General features: G+C 44.6%; 1 protein-coding gene across 1 annotated transcript in view; it reads right to left on the bottom strand.

Annotated features, from left to right (window-relative positions):
* Positions 1 to 24175, bottom strand: part of LOC122804002 (protein mono-ADP-ribosyltransferase PARP14-like) — a 1683704-nt gene that overhangs the window by 1480078 nt on the left and 179451 nt on the right. The gene's annotated exons all lie outside the window — the stretch shown is intronic.

Here is a 24175-nt window from a genome sequence, read left to right as displayed (position 1 = left end):
GGCGATGGAATCAAAGAATTGTTAAAGCTTGGGTGAGAGGCTGCTTGTGTAGCATCTATGGTATCCACCACATAAGTTCACACCTCCTTTCATTAGTCATAGTTTCATAGTATAGTACTAGGCTATCTGCCCTGGGGCATTTGTAAGCCTAGCCATAGTGATGTGGCTTTTGACACCCCATGAAATGGTACAAAAATGTACAGAATAAATCTAGAATACTGTGCCTCTGTCTAGTAGTGACACAATGAAGGTCCCTTTATATAATAGAATTAGTTTACTGTGCCCCTGTCTAGCAGTGACACAGATGTGACCCCTGGGGTAAACTTACGATCTCCCATCCACTCATCAAGATTTCTCTTGAAGAGGGTCAGTGAGGGGCTTTGCCTAATACGAACTGGGATCCTGTTCCAAAGCATGGGAAGCCTCTGGGTTATGAATCTATCCCTCCAGCATGTCCTATTCATACTTGTGCGAGGTTTAAGTCTTTAGCTCTTGTGGTCCTGATGGATTTGGATTTTTTGAGGTGGAGCATGTCCATCAGATCCTGATTGGACATGGCCTTGTACGTCAGGCAGAGATCACCTCTGAGCAGGCGGTATGCTACTGAATAGAGCTGAAGTTTCTTTAGTCTGGCAGAATAAGACATATGTTTGAGACCCTTGATCCTTTTGGTGAGGTACTTTTGTGGTCTCTCCAGCTGTTGCAAGTGCCGGGTGAGGTACATACCAAATGGGGCATTGTACTCAATCATGTGTCTGATGAGGGAGGAATATAGGGGTACAATGACATCCTTGGATCTGGATGTGAATCCCTTCATGATGAGGTGTGCAAGGTAGAATGTTTTTCTAACCACTTTGGCAACGTGGGTGTCAAATGAGAGGTCGCTGTCTACTTGGGTCCCTAGGTCTCGGATTACTTTTTCTGTACTCAGTGGGTTGCTGTCTATGTGATAATTTGTGGGTACTTTGTTTTTTCCAAAAGGGATGACTATACATTTTTTGGCATTTAGTTTAAGGCCATGACTACAGCACCAGTTGTCCGTTTCAGTGAGGCCTTTTTGTTGGATGTGTGTGTCTGCTGGTGTATCGACTATGGTGCCTAGTTTGCAGTCATCTGCGAACTTTGTCAGCCAGAGCCCTCCCATGTTTGCTTTAACATCTGAGAAATAAATGCCGAACAAGAGGGGTCCCAGGACAGATCCCTGTGGGACACCACTTGTGACTGGCTTTGAGTCTGACATTGCTCCAGCGATTTTAACTTTATGGGTTCTGTCCTTTAACCAGTTTGCAACCCATCTAGTGACATAAGGGTTTACTTTTAAGCTGTTTAGCTTATCTATGATGCCCGAGTGGGGTATTGTGTCGAAGGCCTTAGCCAAGTCCAGGTATGCTGTATGGACTGCTTTGCCCTCATCAATGGCTCTAGTGACTGTTTCGAAAAAGTCAACCAGGTTTAAAAGGCAGGATCTGCCCTTTACAAAGCCGAACTGGGTGGGGTCAAGTGTCTGTAGGTCCCCTATGTCTCTGTTTATGAGTTCCATAATGATTCTTTCCATAGCTTTGCAGACCAGGCTAGTTAAGCTTATGGGGCGGTAGTTTCCAGGGTCTGTAGAGGCACCCCCCCCTTGTGGAGTGGGACCACTGTTGCTGTACGCCAGTGTTCAGGTACATATCCCGAAGTAAGGCTAAGGTTAACTAGCATTTTTATGTGTGGGTTTAGCTCCTCTTGGAGTTCACGTAACACGCACCCCGGGATACCGTCAGGTCCCATTGATGCTGTGTTTTTTGCTTTGTTTAGGGTGGTTCTCACTTGGACATCTGAGATGACAGGGAGATTACATTCAGCTGGGATAAGTATTTCTTCTTTTGGGGGTGAAGGAGGTGGGAAATTTGCACTGAGCCTGTCAGCCAGAATGTTAGCAATATCTGCGGATTCAGTGTATTTTTTGTTGTTGTGAACCAACTCTGAGCATATCTGAGGATTTCCGCCCACGTTTCTAACATAGCTGAAGAAGGCTTTGTGGTTATCTTTAGTGTCCTTAGCGATTTTTCTCTCAAAGTTTGCCTTGGATGTTTTTATGAGAGAACGTAGTTTTCTGCTAATGTTGATCAGAGATGTCTTCCCTTCATGGGATTTCGCTCTGACATGCAGTAGCTTCCTTCTTTTGTTATACAATTTGTTTATGGCTGAGGTCCACCAGACAGGACGCTTACATTTGGTGGAGAGGGACTTGGATTTGTTTGGGATTGCATGATCCATGCATTCTTGGAGTTGTCCATAGAAAGCATTTGTGAAGGACTCGGCATTGTGGGATGTGGTATCCACTGGCACAGTGGGCTTAAAGGATACCATCTCAGTCTTAAGAAGAGTGAAGTCTGCTTTTGAGAAGTTTTTCACTGTGGTCTTTTGTGCTGGGTGTGGAGGTGGGATATGTATATCTAAGGTGATTAGTTTGTGGTCAGATCTCACTAGTGAGGGGTATACTTCCAGTGTGGAGCATTTTGTCCCCATGTTTGTGATGATCAGGTCTAGTATATTATCTCCCCTAGTGGGAGAGGTGACTAGTTGTTCCAGTGCATTTGAATTTATGAATTCCAGGGACCTTTGGGCTAGGGTATTAGGGCTAGAATAATGTACCCAATCTATGTTTGGGTAGTTGAAGTCTCCCAGTATGATGGTATTTTGTGATACATTCATATCCCCCAATGTCTTCAGGAAGGCTGAGTGGGGTTCTTGAGATTGGGAGGGTGGTCTGTAACATGCTACCAGTTGTATAGCAGTTTTGCCTATGGTTAGTTGCACCTGTATGGTCTCCGATGATTCATGTGTTGCTACTAACCTGGAGGTGTGGGTGTCCTTTATGAATATGGACACTCCCCCTCCCTTTGTGGTTCGGCCTGGGTTTTGTGGCCGAAAAGCATGATACAAGGTATAGCCTGGTAGCGCTGAGGTGCTCTCAGGAGCCTTGAACCAGGTTTCAGTTACTGCACAGATGTCGATGTTCTCCATGCTGAGGAGTGCATCAAGTGCCTGCATCTTGAGATTTAGACTTCTGGAGTTGAGCAGCATTACCCTTAGTTTTTTTCCATTTTTGTTTTCTAAGGAGGTGGGTTTGTCTTTTGAGCCTTGCCTAAAAAAGGCACTATGGGGGTGGCAAGAGCCTTAGCCAATATCTGGAAGCCCAGTGGTGACAGGTGTAAGCCATCCCTTGCGAAGCAGCGTGGCTTGTCCAACATATCATCCCAGGCAGACAGACATTGGATCCCCTTAGAACAACACCAGTACTTGAGCCAATTGTTAAAGCTGATCATCTTGTCTTTGTATTGTGGTATCATTCTTGGTGAGGGCAAGATGCTGCTCAGGGTCAGGGTCATACCAGCCTGGGCTACATAATCGGAGAGCTCCTCTATGTCTCTTTTCATGTAGTCCAGGGAGGTACGTCTCAGGTCAGTCACACCAGCATGGACAATGACAGAGTCATATTTGTGCTTGCTTTGGAGTGACCTGAGTGCGTGTGTTATGTGGCGGATCCTAGCTCCCGATAGACAGCTCACAGTCACCTTCTCCTTGTTCAGCCTGGTCAGTGGGACATCAGTGTGTCTGACTATGGAGTCACCTATTACTAGTGTATCAGGCAAGGTGTTTGGCCTTAAGGGCTGCGATTGGTCGACACACTGATTTATTGAAGTATGTGTTGCATGTGTTTTGTTTTGAGGTGGTGGATTTTTGGATGTCTGCTTTGGGAGCCTCTGTTGTTTTGGTAAGTTTTTTATTAGAGCCTCCGAGTAGTAAAACTTTGCTAAATTCTATGATTTACTTATATCCATACATAGGTGTCCTCCAAGACTATATTCTTGTCTGATTAAGTTTTTGAAATGTCTGGACACTTAATAGATGATGTACTACTTCTTTTCTGTCATTACTTAGTCTGTAGAAAAAAATCATTTTGTAACTCAAAATATCAGCAAGAAGTGGAAACATTTAGCTCAGCTTCTTCCACTACAGCTCTAGCTATATCTTCCTTTGCATTGCTCAAACTGCTTTCTTCCCAGTGTGTCTTTTTAAAGTTTGTTTGTCTTACCTGGAGGTCAGTCAGCTCTGGATTTTCCCCTGATTCAGTCGGTTGTGACCTAGAAGACACAGTCACCTCTCCTCCCAACACAAGCATTGGAATCTCACTGTCTAACTCTTCTCCTAAAAAAGGCAACTTTTTCAGTATTCTTTTGTGACAGCTGCTAATACTACCTCATTCATTTTTTCTTCTTCCTTTCCTTTGTGAACCTCATGAATAGAAACCCCTTTCTTCTGTATTTCAGGTTATCAGGAATATCACTGAAGTTTTGTTCAGGGTTAACTTGCCTCTTACATACATCACCATCTCCTTTGTCTTTTCTTTTCTATCTTGGTCACCATCTGTCTCTGTGTGAGTGAACACTACCCTCTCAATTTTTTTTCTCTACCTTGCACTCCCCACTGTCAAGCATTAATAGCTTCATCGGTAAGTACTACACTAGCTGACCTTGTAGGCCATTTAAAAGCCTAGTCAATTTTCCCTTCAAAAGTGAGAATCAAATTCTGCACCTTCTGTCTGTAAGATAAACACCTTAACCTCTGTGCCAACCCCCAACCCTTCACCTTCACTTGCCTACTGTGTCACCCTGAGCAAGTCCTTCTACCAGACAGTGCCCTGCAACAACTAGGAATCCGGACCAAGCTCCCCAATGGTCTCCCAGACCATATACCTAGTAACCCCCTATGAACCTATTGATATTCTTATTTATCTATCAGTATAAACAAATTTCTGTTCCTTGTGTCCATGTTATAAGATGAACATTTTAGTCATGACAATGCCTGTAGAACAACATCTCTGGAACACTTATAAACTCAAATTAAATAGAGCCCGCGTAAGTGGTTCAGAGGTATGTACAAGGCTAGAGGCCGTGGGGCCTTTACAAGCTTAGCCAAAGGATTATCCTGGCATAATGTCACCCGGCCTTAGTTCCCAGTGCCTCTGTCGAGCAGAGCCACTGGAGTTATCCCCGGGGTGAATTTTCTGCTTCCCATCCACTCATCAAAATTTCTCTTGAAGAGGGTCAGCGAGGTGCTCTGCTTGACATGTATGGGAAGTCTGTTCCATAGCATGTGTGATGCCCATGCCGTGGCCCAGCATATCAAGGAGCCTCAATCCTCACCACTACACCAGTGAGGGGCATCTCATATAGGAGGAAAGGATAACAAATACACACAGTAAAGTGCAATTTCCCTTAAGAGCACACATAGATCGCAGTCAGTTTGGGGCTGGTCGCATCCTTGCTCTCCAGGTCCCCAATAAGACTCCCCACTGACACAGCTATAGCGTCCACATCTCAGCCAGCTGGGCAAGCTAAAATCTCCAGCACCCTCTCTGTCCAACCAGTGCTTCGTGTCCTTGCCCATGTAGCTGACACACACACACACACACACACACACACACACACACACACACACACACACACACTTTGAGATAAGAGTTTATACAACCACAAAGACACTCCTGGGAAAGGCTGGCACAGGTTCTCCAGCTGTGCTCCTTTTACCCAGACTATACAGTAGAAATCAATGCCACCACTCAGCTAATATGTACCAGCTACTCAAAGGCTCTTAAAAGGGTGGCCAATTATTACTGTGCAATATTATTATCCAATTGGTAGTATAACTAAACAGTCAAGGTTTCTTAGAGTGGCTTGGTACAGGATCATTATATACATGCAATGTACTCTTAGAGCTCAACTTATCTCTACACAAAACAGTCACAGTTGAAAGGTTTTAAAATATTTAATAATAAATAATAAAAACACAAGACAATACTTCTTACTACACAGTGTTAGTCAAGAGTTCAGAGATCACAGAGAAGTAATTAAAATAATTCAGTAGTGCAAGTCTGACATCACAGAAAAACACAGTCCAATCTTTCTAGTTTCTAGCTATTTCTAAGAGAAAATACACTTCTAAAATAACTTACATATAGAACAGGCAGAGTGCTAATGAGTTGGATGGTCAAGACAAAAATACTTAATAATCTCCGATTCTCTCTGTTTTTAAAATCACATTCCTTGTTCCCATTACATCATTCTTCACACTTCCCTGGGTTCCCAGGCTAACAGAAACTACATTTACATTCTTAACATCTCCTTGAGTTACTTTGCAGCTGGTCAGGAAGCCAAGCAATAAAAATACATTTGCATGTTTCAATCTAGCAATTTAACTCTTGGTTAAAACAACAGAAAGAATGTCTTCATCTAGACAGGCTGGAGCCGACTTTAGATCAAAGAGTCACAACATGTTTTACTTGGTCAGCAGACAGCACTGTTGTGACATTTTTTTCAGTTCCACATCTAACAGCAGTTTTTTCCAATTAAGACAACAAGCCTGTGGTTCACATTAGTATTTACAGATAACAGAATTATCTCCAAATTTCTATCTGGCTAGGCTGGCAGCCTTCACAGCATGGGCAATCTCTGGGTTATGAACCTGTCCCTCCAGCATGTTCTGTTAATTGTGGTAATGAGGTGGAGATCTCTGGAGTGTGTGGTGCGGAGGGATTGGGATTTCTTTAGATGTAGCATTTCTAACAGAGCTGGGTCAGACATGGCTTTGTAAGTCAAGCAGAAATTGCCTCTAATTAGGAAATATGAGAGAGAGAATAGTTGGAGTTTTTTGAGTCTATCCATAAAGGACAAGTGTTTAAGGCCTAGGATCCTCTTTGTGAGGTACTAGTTAGCTAGTTTTTCAAGTGACCCTTGAGAAACGCTGCTTGAGAGAGTTAGGTTTATCTGAGTATACCTTACCCCATGCCCTGTCTTGAGAGCCCATCTGCACTGGCATTGCTAATCCCACTGCGGTGCTGCACTGACATATCATATGCTTGCAAACCCAAGCTCCATCTTAGCAACTTGGCATTTTGCTGGCTGGCCCTGTTTAACCATGCGAGGGGGTTGTGATCTGTCAAAACAGTGAATTTCCTTCCATACAGATAAGGCTGAAGTTTCTGCAGTGCCCACACTATGGCTAGACATTCCTTTTCTACAGCTGCATAGCATTCATCCCTGGGTTGGAGCCTACGACTGAGATAAACCACTGGGTGCTCTTCCCCCTCTGAAGAAATCTGGCTAAGTACAGCCCCAACCCCATGGTTCGAAGCATCCACCTGCACAACAAATTATTTGTTGTAATCTGGACTGGCTAACACAGGAGGGCCCCTCCTAAAGCTTCTTTAAGCTTCTGGAATGCCTGCTCACATGCTGGGGTCCACACTACCTTATCTGGCCGTTTCTTCCTTGTTAGGTCTGTGAGGGGAGCAGCTATGGTAGTATAACTGGGGATGAACTTTCTGTAGTACCCTGCTGTCCCTAAAAATGCCCTCACCCGCTTTTTAGTAACAGGTGAAGGCCATGCCTGAATGGCTTCCACTTTGGCAGGTTCTGGCCTTATCTTACCACTTCCCACTCTATGTCCTCTAGGTAGGAGACCTCTGCCATACCCACCTGACATTTGCTCAGCTTAATGGTCAACCCTGCCCTCTGTAGTCTGCCCAACACCTCCCTGACATGCTGAAGGTGCTCTGGCCAGGAATGGTCATAGATGGCAGTATCATCTAGGTAAACAAGGGCAAACCATCCTGCTCCTGCTAGGATATGATCTACTAGCCTCTGGTAAGTTGCTGGGGCAATCTTCATCCCAAAAGGCATCTTGGTGAACTCATACAAGCCAAAATGAGTGACAAAGGCTGACTTCTCTCTAGCACTGGGAGTCAAGGGCACCTGCCAGTAACCCTTGGTAAGATCAATGGTTGTAAGATACTTATCCCCACCCAGCTGCTCTAGGGCCTCATCTGTCCTAGGCATGGGGTACGCATCCGACTCTGTGTGACTATTTAATTTCCTGTAGTCCACACAGAACCTGCTGCTGCCAAACTTCTTTGGCACCAGCACCACTGGGGAGGCCCAGGGACTGTTGGACTCTTGAATCACCCCTAGTTCCAACATCTCCTGTACCTCCTCCCTCAGAGTCTGTTTGACTCTCTCAGGAACTCTATAAGGGGCCTACCTAATAGGACTTTGGGGTCCAGTATCCACCTGGTGCTGCCCCAGGTGGGTGCACCCTGGTTTCCCAGTGAACATGTCCCTAAATTCCTGCAACACTGCTCAGATTTATTGAACCTGGGTAGGAGACAGCTGCTGGGACATTGCTACCCCTTCCACAGAGGTGTCAGCCCAAGCCTCACTGAGGAAATCAGTCCCCAGATCTCCCTCAGACTCCTCCTACAACCCATTGCAAATGCTCAGCACAAGGGCCTCCCTATCATGGTAAGGTTTCATCATGTTAACATGGTATAATTTGTGCCCCTGCCATCTGCCTGGCAGTTTCACCATGCAGTTAACATCACTTACCTTTTTTACCACTTTGTAGGGTCCCTCCCAAGATTCTTGCAGCTTGTTGTGTCTGACAGGAATGAGAACCATTACCTGCTGCCCCACAGCATACTCTCTAGCTCAAGCATTCCTGTCATACCACACCTTTTTCTGTTGTTGGGCTTCTACCAGGTTCTCCTGGGCCAAGCCCATGTGTTCCCTGAGCCATGTCCTGAGGTTTAGGACATATGCCACAGCAGACTCCTTGTGAGACTCGTACTCACCTTTCCACTCATCTCGAATTAAAATCTAGAGGTTCCCTCACCCTATGGGCATACAGCAACTCAAAAGGTGAAAAAAGTACAGTTGTGTACACTTACCATAAATGTTGATGTTCGAGTGTATTCACTGTTGCAGTCATCACATTTGGGTTATCTGCCTGCATGTAGACCACAGCTGGCCTGAATACCACAGTGTTCGGATTCCAGCGTTGGATGCTGTCTCTTCTTCAATGACATCAGGTCATCAGCAGTATAAAACATGCAGCCGACACCATTACATCAGTTTTTCTTGCCCCAGATGTCTGGTGCCCCCACAATGGGAAGCAATTATATGTTATGGTACACCTCCATCAAAAAGCAAATACACCAGAAAACTTAAATATACCAAACAAGAAGGAAAGGTAGAGCCAAGAGATGTCAGGGGGCTGTAGGGAGAGTAACCAAGACTGCAACAGTACACTCTAACATCTACATTTATGGTAAGTGTACACATCTGTACTATGTTCTTCGTGTTTCACTGTTGCAGTTATCACATTTGGGTTGATTCCCAAAGCTAAGAAAGGGAGGAGGGAGTTAGAGAGCATTAGGGCCAGCTATTAAGCCCTGCAAAACTCCAGTGGCAAAACCAGCTCTGCATTTAGAAAAAAATAGGCATGTGGTAATGCTTGGTGAAGGTATATACAGAGCTCCAGGTAGCAGTTTTTAGGATTTTCCTGGTAGGGACTCCTCTGAGAAAGGTTGCCGAGGTAGATGCAGCCCTGGTGGTATGTAATCTTATCCCCTATGGGGTAGGTTTTCCATGGACCTTGTAGCAGAAATGAATGCAATGGGCTATCCACTTGGAAATGGTTTGCTTTGAAATGGCCTTCCCCTCTGCCCCCGCAGCAAAGCAAACTAGCAGCTGTTCAGATTTTCTGAGGGGCTTAGTCCTGTCCAAATAAAATCTAAGTTGTTTGTGCATGTCCAAAGAGTGCAGTATTCATTCTCCTTTGTTTTGAGGACTAGGGAAAAAAGTAGGCAAATGAATGGACTGATTTGGGGCCACACTAGACACCACCTTGGGCATAAAGGAAGGATTGGTCCTGAGAGAAACCCTGTTTGCATGGAAGATAATGAAGGGTTCCACTGCCATGAGGGCCTGTAATTCAGACAGTCTTCTTGCTGAAGTGATGGCTAAAAGGAAGGCTGTTTTCCAAGAAAGGAATTTCAACTCAGCTGTTGCAGTTGGCTCAAAGGGGGGAGGGGTGGGCTTTTCCAATACAAAGTTAAGGTCCCAGGCTGGAGTGGGGGCTCTCCTGGGGGGGCCTTAAATTTTTGGCCCCTCTCAGGAATTGTTTTAGCAGGGGGTGAGAGAAGAGTGGTGGCTCAGTATTATAATGTGAAATGGCAGAGGCATGAATTTTAATCGACAGGAGGGATAGGCCCTTGAGGAGTATTTCTGTTAAGTACTGAAGAATATGAGGTAAGCTGGGCATCATTGTGCCCATCCCCTGAGTATGGTTCCAGGAACAGTATCTTTCGACTTTTCAGCATAGGAATTTCTAGTACTAGGCCTCCCTGACTCCAGAATGACATCTAGCATCTGCTTATTGAGGGATGCTATTGGAGAGCTCAAGGAATTAGCCAGGCTGCAAGGTTCAGGGTTTGAAGCTGAGGGTGCAGAAACTGGCCCGCCTGCTGGGACAGTAGGGAAGGGGTCTAAGGCTGGTGCCATGGCTCCAGCAGTGTCACACTGCGTAACAGGGGGTACAAGTGCTGGCGTGGCCAGTCTGGTGCAATCAGTATTGTCCTTGGCCTGTCCTGTTTGATCTTTAGCAGAACCTTCGAGAGGAGAGGCAGAGGGGGGAAGGCATAAACAGAGAGGCTTTCCCAGGTAAAGGACAGGGCATCCACTTTCCAAGCTTGACTGTGGGGAGTCCTTGTGCAGAATTTGTCCAATTGGTAGTTCTGAAGTGAGGCAAACAGGTCTACCTCTGGAGTCCCCCATTTGTTCCTCCAGAGGTTGAATAGATTTGGTTTTAGTTTCCATTCGTGTGGGTACATGAAATTTCTGCTTAAGTCATCTGCCAGTGAATTTAGCTTGCCTGGCAGGAATTAAGCTTGTAGGTGCACTTGGTAGCTCAAGGCTGTGTTCCACAGAGCCATGGCTAGTCTGCTAGAGAGGGTACAAGTGGGTTCCCCTCTGCTTGTTTATGTACCACATAACTGTGGTGTTGTCTGTCTTTGCCAATACTTGTCCTGGAAGAATGCGGTCTTTGAAGGCTGTCAGGGAATTCTGTACAGCTAACATTTCTTTTTGATTGATATGCAGGTGCATCTGTCTCAGGTTCCACTTGCCCTGAATGCACTGCCCTGCCAAGGAAATCCTCCATGCATAGTCTGATGCATCTGTTGTTAGGGTTTGGGCGGCAGGGGTTAGAGTGAAAGGGAGCCCCTTGTTGTGGTAGCCGGCCTCTGTCCACCAAAGGAACTCTTGTCTTTATACAATGAATGATAGGAATCCTTGATTCCAGGTCCTGAGAATGGTGACACCATAGACTTTTTAGATACCATTGTAGTTTCCTCTCATGCAGTCTTGCATATGGAATTAGTAGAATGCAAGAGGCTATGAACCCCAGGGTTGCAGAATTTTCCTTGCAGATAGCTGGGGTTTTGTGGCCAATAGTTTGAAGTAGGTTGTCAAATAAACTTGTTTCTCTGGAGTGAGGAAAGCTATCTGGGAAGTTGTGTTCAAGCTTGCTCCCAGGAATACAATTTGTTGGCAAGGTACTAAGTGAAATTTCTTTTCGTTTATGGTGTACCCCAGTGAGGTTAGAAGTTTCTTTACAAATGCCAGGTGTTGTAATAGCAAGTCCTGGCTTTCTGCCTGAATCAGACAATCATCCAAGTATGGGTATATTTGAATATTTCTCTGCCTGCAAAATGCAATGGCTGGAGATAGACACTTTGTGAATACTCTGGGCGCAGTAGATAAGCCAAAGGAAGTGCAGAGAACTAATGGAGCCTGCTTTGAAGCATAGGTAATTCCTGCAAGATTCCCTTATTGGAATGTGCAGATAAGCTTCCTTTAAGTCTATGGTTGCCAGCCTGGCATCTTTGCTTAGCATAGGAAGAAGCTGTTGAAGTGTTAGCATTTTGAATTTTGGTATTATCAGAAAGGTGTTTAGAATAGAGAGGTCCAGGATAGGACGCCAGGAGCTGTCTTTTCTGGGTACCAGGAAAAGTCTTGAATATAAACCTTGTCCCCTTTGTTCTGCTGGGACAGGTTGAATAGCCCTGATACTTAGAAGAGAGAGAACCTGCTGTTGGGCCTATGCCCACTGATTTGGGGATAGGTCTGGCCAACCGTTTGGGGTTGGTAGTGTGTGGAAGTGGAATCTGTATCCTTGGGAAACTATGTTCAAAACCAATTGTCCTGGATAATGAGTTCCCAGTTTTTTGCATGCAGGGCGAGCTTTCCTCCTAAGGAAGCAGGCAGTTGAGCAGGGCTTCAAAGGGTTAAGGTTAAGTTATTGTGCCATTTTTCCGTAGGGGAGTGGCTTACTACTCCCTGCTTTGGATGTGGGCACCCCTCACTGCTTAGGCCTGTGCACAGCCTGAGACTGTAACCTAGGTGGTCTGCTGTTCCTGGGTTTGGACTGAGAAGGCCTGGAAGAGACTGGAAATGACCAATTCTTTGAAGGCCAATACCTACTAAATCTGGGAGGCTGTACTTGTAGGAAATCTTTAACAGTTTGCATAGATTTAGCTTTTTCCTCCATTTTTTGAGGACTTCTTCTGCTTTGTTGCCATAAATGCGGTCTTGGTTTAAGGGAACATCCAGTAATTTAGCTTTAACATGATCTGGCAAGTTTTGCTCCTTAAGCCAAGCATGCCTTCTAAGTACAGACCCAGTGGCAGCAGCCCTGCAAGATGCTTCTAAAGTGTCAAAACCACATTGCAAAGTATGTTTACCAACTTGTTCTGCAGAATGCATTCATTTCTGTAATTCTTTGTGTTCAGCACAGTCAGGAATCAACATCATTTTCTGTTTAAGAAGTCCCATAATATGCTGCTGATACTTTAACATATGAAACTGGCAATTTAAAGCCCCGATGGCCAAAGCAGCAGAAGTGTACACCTTCTTACCCCATCTGTCTAAGGCTCTAGAATCTCTATCAGAAGGGGTAGGATTTTTGGCAGCAGTAGCCTTAAAGCCTTTTGGTCCTTGGGAAATGGTCTCTGGATCCGCAGTAGGATTCTTGAAGTGGAACTTGTGAGAGTCAGGTACTCTGTAATACCTGTCAAGTTTTCTGGGAGCTGGAGGTAAAGTGTCTGGGGAAAGGCTAGATTCCAAGAAAGCATCATCTACAATGTCTAGAACAGGAGGGATAGCTAAAGGCCTGTGTTGAGGAAGGAGTAAGAATTCCCTAAGCCTCTTTTTGGAGTCAGAGTAATCCTGGCTTTCCCAGCAGAAGTGCTCCTTAAGAGTGTGCAAGGTTTCACCAAAAGAAAAATCTTCTGGAGGGGAAGCAGAGGGAATGGAATCCTCTGCATCAGAATCTTCAAAGGTAGATAAAAGCAAATCCTGGTAATCAGAAGGAACAGAAATATCAGATTCCTGATCAGAAGAAAAATCAATTCTAGGTCTCTTAGAGGGGGAATGCTGGCTTCCCCTAATTAAGGTAATAAGGTCTTCAGTCATTCCAAGCATTTGTTTTTTAGGCATATGGGCCTGAGCCTGTGGTTTGGACATCGGTTTTCTAGGCGTGGTGCAAGTTGTAGGCCTGGATGAAGACGATGGTGTCGGTTTAAAATGCAAGTCTGTAGGCCTGAATACACCCTCAGAAGCCGGTGCCTGCACAGCAGCTCCGGAACCATCCAAGGTAGAGACATTCGCAGGTTCCATAGTCGAAGAAGCATTTTGTGGCATACCGGACTACGAATGGGTCTCGGTAGAGGCCTGCGAATCTGAAGTAGCGAGTATCAGGGGCTGTGAAATCGCCTCACTGAGTACCGGCGGACTGGCGACTAGCTTAACGGAAGCATCGTCAGCAGTTTTGGACCTATGCGGTCTGTCTCTGTCTTTATTCTTACATTTTTTCAGAAGATCGAAAGTCGGATGGCTTAACGAAGCCATTTTGGAGTACTGAGACCGAGTATGAAAATAATTTGTTGCAAAGATAGCCCAATGATGAATAGTTTGGGGGTTGAACAAGGCACAAAACCGACAGTGAGGGACGTTGTGGTCTTGGCCTAAACAGGAGATGCAGTATGAATAAAAATCTCTATGAGGTATTTGCTTTCCACAAGTAAGACAATTGTTAACTTTTACTGACATCAGTTGGAGCAAGAAAAAAGATCCCCAACGGGGTACTTATGTTTTTTTAAGACTTCAGAGCTGAACCTCGAAAATGAAAATTTCAGGAGTCGGCCGATCGGCACTTGTGAACTGCTTCTGCTTTGAGCACTGCACAGCAAGAAAGACTGATGTAATGGCGTTGGCTGCATGTTTTATACCCCTGATGACCTGATGTCATGGAAGAAGAGACAGCATCCGACGCAGGAATCCGAAGACTCTGGTATTCAGGCCAGCTGAGGGCTACCTGCAGGCAGATAACCCAAATGTGATGACTGCAACAGTGAAACACGAAGAGCATCCTGTGGAATCCTGGGGAACCTCTCTGTAAGCAAACAACACATGGGGCAAATATTTGTCTCACTCCCTCTTAAACTGACCTGCAAATGCCCGTAGCATGGACTTGATTGTAGCGTTTAACCTCTCAACAAGACCACTAGGCTGGGGATGGTAGGGGGTGGCCTTCATGTGCTTTACCTCACAGGACTTCCACAGACAAGCCAGCAGGTCTGACATGAAATTGGCACCTCTGTCCATCAGTATTTCATTTGGGAAACCTACCCTGCTGAAAATCTCTAACAAAGCATTTGCCACCTTCTCTGCCTCAATGGAAGACAAAGCCACTGCCTCAGGGTATCATGTAGCATAGTCCACTACCACTAAGACATACTTTTTCCCTGTGGAACTTGGGGTACTCCAAGGACCCATGATATCCATAGCTACCCTCTGAAATGGCTCCTCAATCACAGGCAAAGGCATCAAAGGAGCTCTCACCTTGTCTTCTGCCTTGCCTACCTTTTGGCACTGCTCACAGGTCCTGCAGTACCCTGTTACATCTCTAGCTACCTGCCTCAGGCCTTGCAATGTAGGGTCTGAGAGCTGAGCCTGTCTCAACTCTCTCCTTGTAACCCTTCCCAGCTCTGCTTCCACAGGAAGTCCGGCATCCTCTGACAGTGGTGCCTGTCAGCCTTGGTACTACTACTCACCTCTATCTTTGCAGTCACTCGATTCAAGGGAACATCAGTACCCACATACAGTTGTGGCTCCCCTTCAGTCTCACTGCTACAGAGTAGTTCCTTCCCTGAAGTAACCACCTCACCAGTCCTGGCTGCAAGTATGCAGTCTGTCTGGGTCTCCCCCAGGCTACCAGACCCACATGCTTGTCTCCTAGCCTGACTGCATGTAACTGCATAAGCACATGGTACTGCCTCATCCAAATCCTTCCCTATCAGGACAGCTGCTGGATCGTAGTCTAGTACCCCTGTTGTCTCAAGACAACCTACTATTGGCATTTTGTCTTTCCCACTTACTGGCTCCCTCACCTTTTGTTCCCCATCTTGCCTCCGTGGACACCTGTATGCCACATGGCCCCACTGGTTGCATTCAAAACATTTAACCCTAGCTCCTGGATGTGTACCTGGACTAGTGGCTTCCCCTGCTACTGGCAGATTCTGTTGGGGCAGTCTGTGCTGCCCACTCTGGGTTCCTTTAGACCCATGAGCAGACTGGGGGTCCTTTTCCTGTGCAGGGCTACCCTGCTTGCCAGGTATAGGTCTCCCTTCTTCCCCAACTCATCTAAAGTAGCACATTGTCTATCAGCTAACCAGATCCTCATGTCCTCTGGCAAAGTCCTAAGGGCCTGTTCCCTCCCCAAAAGGTCTGCCAGCCCTTCAAAAGTGGTGACCTGACATCCACTCACCCACCTATGGAAATAAGTGCTCAGTTCAGCAACATTATTCACACACACTTTCATCTGCCTTGCGTCTATGCTCACGAAACTTTTTCCTATACATTTCAGGTGTTAGCTTAAACAATTCTAACAAATGCTTTTTAACTGCAGTATAATCAAAACATGCAATGTCAGACATTTTAGACAACACAGTTACAGCTTTACCATGGAGTAATGGGTCAGGAACCATACCCAGAGCCTTTGGCCAACACCATACTGTTTGCATACCCTTTCATACATATGAATGGAGCTATCAAAATGATCCCCCTCTTTAAACTGCGGAAGAAATTTATTGAGCTGTTGTGCTTCTGGGGTCCAGTTACTCCCTTCTCCATTACCTCCATGACTCTGGCGAAAAGTCAGCATCTCCTTCGCATGCTGCCTCTGCCTCTCCTTTTCCTCAGCTTCCAGGTGTAGCAGTTTCTCATTCTCCTCAGTCTGCAAATGTCGCAGTCTCTCAGTTGCTTCTATTTCCACACGCCTGGCCTCCAATTCAAGTTTCTTTAGCTCCAGATGGATTTAAGTCTACTGCAGAAATGTTGAGCAGTCCATTCTCCAAGGGTATTATATCTCCACTGCCAGTCTGATTGTCCTCCTGGTTGCTGTTTTCTGAAGCAGCTCTAACCAAGGCTGCAATCAGGTCTGCCTTAGTCAGGTTTCCATGCATCAGTCCCCTAGCCTGGCACATCTCCACCAGCTGGCTCCTTGTCAGCTTTCCATACTGCTCTGCTGACATGCTGCCTGCTCACCCTGACTAACTAAGCTAACAAAAGAATTAAAACAATTGTTATCTGAACTCTGAATATTCACTGCGTGGCTGATTTAGAGTACAAAACACCTTCAAAGCTCACTGTACCCAAGCTACAGGAATTCACTCTACCCACACCACTACAGGCCAATTAGTATTTGCCAACCAATTAATATGTGATGTGGATATCCCACCACTGCCAAACAATTAATATGTAATGCCTGTGCCCTGGCCCAGCAATCAAGGAGCCTCAGTCCTCACCACTACACCAGTGAGGGGCATCTCATATAGGAGGAAAGGATAACAAATACACACAAGTGCAATTTCCCTTAACAGCACACAGAGATCACAGTCAGTCCGGGTCTGGTCGCTCCCTTGCTCTCCAGATCCCCAGTAAGACTCCCCACTGGCACAGCTATAGGGTCCAGATCTCAGCCAGCACCCTCTCTGTTCAACCAGTGTTTTGTGTCCCTGCCCAAGTAGCTGACACACACACACACACTTTGAGATAAGAGTTTATACAACCACACAGACACTCCTGGAAAAGGCTGGCACAGGTTCTCCAGCTGTGCCCCTTTTACCCAGACTATATGGTAGAAATCAATGCCACCACACAGCTAATATTTATCAGTACTCAAAGGCCCTTAAAAGGGTGTCCAATTATTACTATGCAATATTATTACCCAATTGGTAGTATAACTAAACAGTCAAGGCTTCTTAGAGTGACTTGGTACAGGATCATTATATACATGCAATGTACTCTTAGAGCTTAACTTATCTCTACACAAAACAGCCACAATTTAAATGTTTTAAAATATTTAATAATAAATAATAAAACCACAAGACAATACTTCTTACGACACATTGCTAGTCAAGATTTCAGAGATCACAGAGAAATACTTAAAATAATTCAGTATTACAGTTCTGACATTACAGAAAAACACTTAGAAATAGCTAGAAACTAGAAAGATTAGACTAAGAGAAAATACACTTCTAAAATAACTTACATATAGAACAGGCAGAGTGCTGAGAAGTTGGATGGTCAAGACAAAAATGCTTAATAATCTCGGATTCTCTCTGTTTTTAAAATCACATTCCTGGTTCCCATTACATATTCTTCACACTTCCCTGGGTTCCCAGGCTAACAGAAACTACATGTACATTCTTAACATCTCATTGTGTTATCTTGCAGCTGGTCAAGAAGCCGAGCAATAAAAATACATTTGCATGTTTAAATCTAGCGATTTAACTCTTGGTTAAAACAATAGAAAGAATGTCTTCATCTAGACAGGCTGGAGCCAACTTTACATGTTTTACTTGATCAGCAGAGAGCACTTTTGTGACATTTTTTTCAGTTCCCCGTCTAACAGTAGTTTTTCCATTTAAGACAACAAGCCTGTATTTCACATTAATATTTACGGATGACAAAATTATCTCCCAAATTCTATCTGGCTAGGCTGGCAGCCTTCACAACATGGGCAATCTCTGGGTTTGAACCTGTCCCTCCAGCTTGTTCTGTTAATTGTGGTAATGAGGTAGAGGTCTCTGGAGCATGTAGTACAGAGGGATTGGGATTTCTTTAGATGTAGCATTTCTAACAGAGCTGGGTCAGACATGGCTTTGTAAGTCAAGCAGAGATCGCCTCTAAGTAGGCAATATGAGAGAGAGAATAGTTGGAGTTTTTTGAGTGTATCCATATAGGACAAGTGTTTAAGGCCTAGGATCCTCTTTGTGAGGTACTTTTGAGGCCTCTCCAGTTGTTCCAGGTGTCTAGTGAGGTACATGCCAAATGGGGCATTGTACTCAATGATTTGCCTAATGAGGGAAGAGTAGAAAGAGACAATGACCTCTATCTGCTAGGATGCAAAACCCTTAGTAATGACACGTGCCACATAGAAGGACTTTCTGACCAGAGTGGCAATGTGGTGATCAAAAGAGAGGTTGCTGTCAACCTGTGTTCCCAGATCTCTTATAATGCCTTCTGTGTTCAGTGGACTACCATCAATGTGGTACTTGCTAAAGTTCAACTCCATTTTTATGTTATCAACAAAAATACTTAGGGCCACTATTATATAAAATTTTAACATCTCTTGTAACAGCACTTAAAAGGTGTTTAAGCTGCTTACAACAGAGTCTCTCTTTTTACCGAATGAAGCTCGACAAACAATAACTATTGATGTTTTGCTAAGAAACCTTTCTTCCCATAATCTTGCCAAAAGAGAATTCTCAGTTTTACTCACTTGAGATCATATACTGAACATCATTCTCAGAGAGTTACCAAATCCAGCTAGCTCACAGTTAAGGGAAGCAAACTTTTTTGTTCAGAACATTAATATATAAGCTAATCTATAACAGCTACTGCCCCCTTTTTAGTTACCTTCTAAAATTTAGAAACTCACACCATGATCTTAGGCGTATCGAAGGCATTCTTTTAGTCAGACTCACTTAGAATTTGGCAAAAGAAGTGAATGCATTTAGCTGACTTGCTCCATCTAGATGGAATACAATCCAACAAGAAACCAGACATTCAAACAACACACAGGCCTTCTGCAAATCTCTCAGAAAACTCACTACACTATCTCAACTAAGCCAATGCTTTGGAATGTTTACCAGAATGTGTTATCCCATCTAAATCTAGCTGACCTGCTTCCTAAGGATGCACTGACATTTGGCACGTCATTATGACCTTTAATGAAGTTCAATTTCTCCCAAAAAATGCAGGACTAATTAATTAATTCAGCTGCCCAGTGTTTCTTGCTGCCCATCCATAGGTTTATAGGTTCACAGATTAGTACTAAGCCAACTGCCCTTGCGAGCCATTTTAAGCCTAGCCAATTATCTCTTGTGAGACTCAAACCCCGCACCTTGCATTTGTAAAGCAAGCACCTTAACCATTAGGCCACCCTCCCACACTACTATATTTGTTTCCTCTTAGTTTATCTCACTTTACACTTGCCATTTGTCATCTACTCACTCTTTTCTTTACTATCTTTTCACAGTGCATTTCTATTACATACCACAGCAGTGCAGTACATCATACCTTCACTATTCTCTGTACACTTTTTTGCGGATTTTGATAAATTTTATTACCATTTTTTTAAATATCTGCTATGTAATAAGTTTGTCAGAATAATGCAGTGACGTGACTATGATATATATTACAATGTGTGTAGTGTAATAATGTCTACTTTATGTTTGTATTGCCTGCCTGGCCCAGGTTGTTCCTAAAAAGGATTTCCGAACCAGTGAAAGTACAGTTTTGTACCTACCATAAATGTAGATGTTCGAGTGTAGACACTGCTGCAGTCATTACACTTGGGTTATCCTGCCGTCAGGCGGTTCCCCAGCCGGCCTGAGTTCCAAAGTCTTGGTCCAGCGTCGGTTGCTGTTGCCTCCTCCCTGACGTCAGTGCAACAGGGGGTATATAAGATGCAGCTGATGCCATTTTCTTCAGTTTTTCTTGCCCCAGATGTCAGGTGCCCCCAAATAGGTAGGCAATTCAAATTGCTAATAAAACATACATAAGAAATGCAAACAACATACTTTCAGCTACCAGCAAATACTTCCCATAGGTAGTAAAAGTTAGAGGAACTAGATACGTACTAGCCAGTAAGAGGGGAAGGAGGGAAGGTAACATGGACTGCAGCAGTGTCTACACTCGAACATCTACATTTATGGTAGGTACAAAACTGTTTTATGTTCATCATGTGACACTGCTGCAGTCATTACACTTGGGTAGAATCCCAAAACTGAGGTAGGGTGGTTGGTTCTATAAGGCATTAGGGGTGGCTATAAGGCCCTGCAGCACTGCAGAGGCGAAGCCAGCTCTGGATTTAGAGTATAGAGGCAGATGGTAATGCTTGATGAAGGTATGCACAAAACTTCATGTTGCTGCTTCCAAAATATCCTTGGTAGGTACTCCTCTGAGGTAGGCAGTTGAAGTGGCTGTTGCCCTGATGGAGTGAGATCTAATGCTGTTAGGCACAGGTTTTCCATGGTGCATATAGCAGAAACGTATGCAATGTCCTATCCATTTGGAAATAGTCTGTTTTGAAATAGCTTTTCCCTGTGCTTCTGCAGCATATGCTACCAATAATTGCTCAGATTTTCTGAAAGCTTTGGTTTTGTCCAAGTAGAAGCGTAACTGCCTGTGAATGTCCAATGAATGCAGTAGTCTTTCCCCTTTATTCTGTGGTTTTGGATACAAAGTTGGCAAGTGAATGGTTTGGTTTAGAGACACACTTGAAACCACCTTAGGCATAAACGTAGGGTTAGTTCTTACAGACACCCTGTCCTAGTGGAAAATGAGGAAAGGTTCCACTGCCATTAGTGCCTGTAATACTGAAACTCTTCTTGCAGAAGTTATTGCCAAGAACAGAGCAGTTTTCCAAGAAATGTATTTTAATTCTGCTGTACTAGCTGGTTCAAAAGGGGGTAAAGTTAATTTTTCCAAAACAAAGTTGAGGTCCCAAGATGGAGTAGGTGCTCTACGGGGCAGCCTTATGTTTTTAGCCCTTCTGAGGTACTGTTTTAGCAAAGGATTAGAGAAAATTGGTGGATCCGTGTTGTAATGTGCAGAGAGGGCAGAGGCGTGGATCTTGATGGATGAAAAGGAGAGACCTTTGTTCAGCATCTCAGTCAAATATTGTAGTATCTGAGGAATGTTTGGCACAAGATGATCAAGGCTGTGAGCCTGGTTCCAAGCACAGAATCTCTTCCATTTATCCGAGTAGGCTTTCCTGCTACTAGGCCTTCTGGCCTCCAGAATGACATCCATAACTGCTTTGGAGAGAGGCATTGCTTGCGTGACTAGGGAATCTTTCATGCAGCTAGGTTTAGTGTCTTTAGCTGGCTGTGGAGTATCTGATTGTTGTGCTGAGACAGCAGATGTGGTATTTGAGGCAAAATCCAGGGTGGTCCTTGTGCTAAGTTTTTTTAAGATTGGGTACCAGTGCTGGCGTGGCCAGTCTGGTACAATCAGGATCATTTTTGACTCGTCTTGCCTGGCGTTTATGAGTACCTTTGGGAGAAGAGGCAGTGGTGGAAAAGCATATACTTATAGGTTTGTCCAGCTGAATAAGAGGGCATCCACTTTCCATGCTTGCGGATGGTAACTCCTTGTGCAGAATTTCTTTAGCTGGCAGTTCATTGGGGAGGCAAACAGATCTATGTCCGGGCTCCACCATTTCTTTGTTATCATTCTGAATATTTGAGGATTCAATTCCCATTCGTGGGGATCCATGATATTTCTGCTTAAGTCGTCTGCCGGTATGTTTTTCTCTCCTGGCAGGAATTGTGCTTGCAGATGAACTTGATAGTTTATAGCTGTGTTCCACAAGGTCATGGCTTGTCTGCAGAGGGGGTAGGAGTGAGTGCCCCCTTGCTTATGTACCACATAACTGTGGTGTTGTCTGTCTTTAGTAGTAGTTGTCCTGGATGCAACAGGTCCTTGAAAGCTATAAGGGCATTTTGTACAGCTAGCATCTCTTTTTGATTGATGTGAAGATGCCTTTGTTCTGCGGGCCAATTGCCCTGAATACATTTTCCTGCCATGTGTGCTCCCCAGGCGTAATCTGATGCATCTGTTGTCAGTATCTGCCTGGCTGTGGGTTGAGTAAAAGGCTGTCCCTTGTTGAGGTGACAAGCTTGAGCCCACCATCGAAACTCCTGTTGAAGGCAAGGTATCAGTGGTATAACGGTTTCCAAACTTTGACAGTGTTGAGACCATACACTCTTTAGGTACCATTGTAGTTTCCTCCTATGCAGTCTGGCATATGGAATTATTAGTATGCAAGATGCCATGAAGCCCAAGGCCCGCAGAATTTTTCTTGCAGGGAGTTGGGTCTTTGTTGCCATCAATTGAAAGTATTGTGTCAGTTGTCCTTGCTTGTATGGCGTGAGATAAGCCATCTGGGCCGTTGTGTTCAAGCTGGCACCCAGGAATATTATCTCTTGTGAGGGCACTAGTTTTGATTTCTTTTCATTTACTGTGTACCCCAGGCAACTTAATAACTTTTTTACAAATGCCAGATGCTTTAGAAGAATGTCCTTGCTCTCTGCTTGAATCAGGCAGTCGTCCAGGTACGGGTAAATTTGAATTCCTTTCTGTCTGCAAAATGCAATTACTGGTGCCAGGCACTTTGTGAAGATCCTGGGCGCAGTAGATAATCCAAAGGGCAGTGCAGAGAATTGATAGTGCATTGGACCAGCTATGAACCTGAGGTATCTTCTGCAGTTTTGTCTGATAGAGACATGCAGGTATGCCTCCTTGAGGTCCAAAGTCACGAGCCAAGCTTGCTTGCCCAGCATGGGAAGAAGCTGCTGTAATGTCAACATTTTGAATTTCGGAACATCCAGGTAAGTGTTTAGTGAAGAAAGATCCAGAATGGGCCTCCAGGCTTTGTCTTTTCTGGGAACCAGAAAGAGTCTTGAGTAAAATCCTTGCCCTTGTTCCTGTGGTGGTACCTTTTGAATAGCTCCCATGTTCATGAGTGCCATAATTTGTTTTTGGGCCTCTGCCCATTGATTTAGTGGCAGATTTGGCATTCCTTTTAACCTTGGCAGAGTGTGAAAGTGGAACCTGTAACCTTTTGAAATAATATTGAGAACCCATTTGTCTTGGGTGATTATATGCCAATTGTGATAGAAAAGTGCCAGTTTTCCTCCAAAAGGGGCTGCCAAGAGTGAGTTCTTTGGCAGCTGGAGTGGGAAGTCATTGGGGCTTTTTTTATATGGTTGGTGCCCGTCTTCCCCTTCTCTCTGGCCTGATGCACCCCATTGTCGAGGCCTGTAAGGACCTTGTGGTTGACCTCTACCTCTTGGCCGTCTGTATCTGCCCCTTTGAGGTCTGTCATAAACTGGAAAGGTCCAATTCTATGTTGGCCAGTTTCTACTAAATCGAGGAGGCTGAACCTGTAAGAAATCCTTCACTGTTTGCATAGATTTTGCCTTATCCTCCATTTTCTTTAATACCTCTTCTCATAGGCGGCCTTAGGCATAGGCCAACTAGGCGGCCGCCTAGGGCGCCAGTCTAGTAGAGGCACTATTCCAGTATTTATTTGGTCTAGATTGACCAGGATTGGTGCACCTGTTGGTGTGGTGGGGGGGGGGGCGCCATGGAGCCCTTTTGCCTAGGGCACCAGCTGACCTAAGGCCGCTCCTGCCTCTTCTACCTTAACTCCAAATAAAACATCCTGCTGTAAAGGTGCACCCACTAATTTAGCTTTAACATGATCTGGTAACGTATGTTCTTTTAACCATGCATGTCTTCTAATGACAGAGCCTGTAACTGCTGCTCTGCATGAGGCCCCTAAAGAATCAAAACCACATTGCAAAGTATGCTTTCCCACTTGTTCAGTGGCATGCAATAAATCCTGCATTTCTTTAAAATTAGGAGGATCTGTATCTGGAAGCATTTTTTGTTTCAACTGAGACATCAAAAATTGCTGATATTTTAGCATATGAATTTAAGGCTCTCATTGCTAAAGTTGCAGACGTATATACTTTCTTTCCCCATCTGTCTAGTGCTCTGGAATCTCTGTCAGAGGGAACTGGGTTCTTTGCTGATGAGGCCTTAACCCCTTTGGGTACCAGAGATATAGTTTCAGGATCAGCAACAGGGCTTTTATACAGAAATTTGTGTGAGTCAGGGACTCTGCAATATCTGTCCGGTTTAACTGGAGCTGGAGG

This window comes from Protopterus annectens, chromosome 6.part0 (genome assembly GCF_019279795.1).
Source record: "Protopterus annectens isolate FY-2018-M chromosome 6.part0, PAN1.0, whole genome shotgun sequence".
Taxonomy (NCBI): Eukaryota; Metazoa; Chordata; order Ceratodontiformes; family Protopteridae; genus Protopterus; species Protopterus annectens.
The sequence above is the reverse complement of the archived record's forward strand: the minus strand, read 5'-3'. Positions and strand labels throughout refer to the sequence as shown.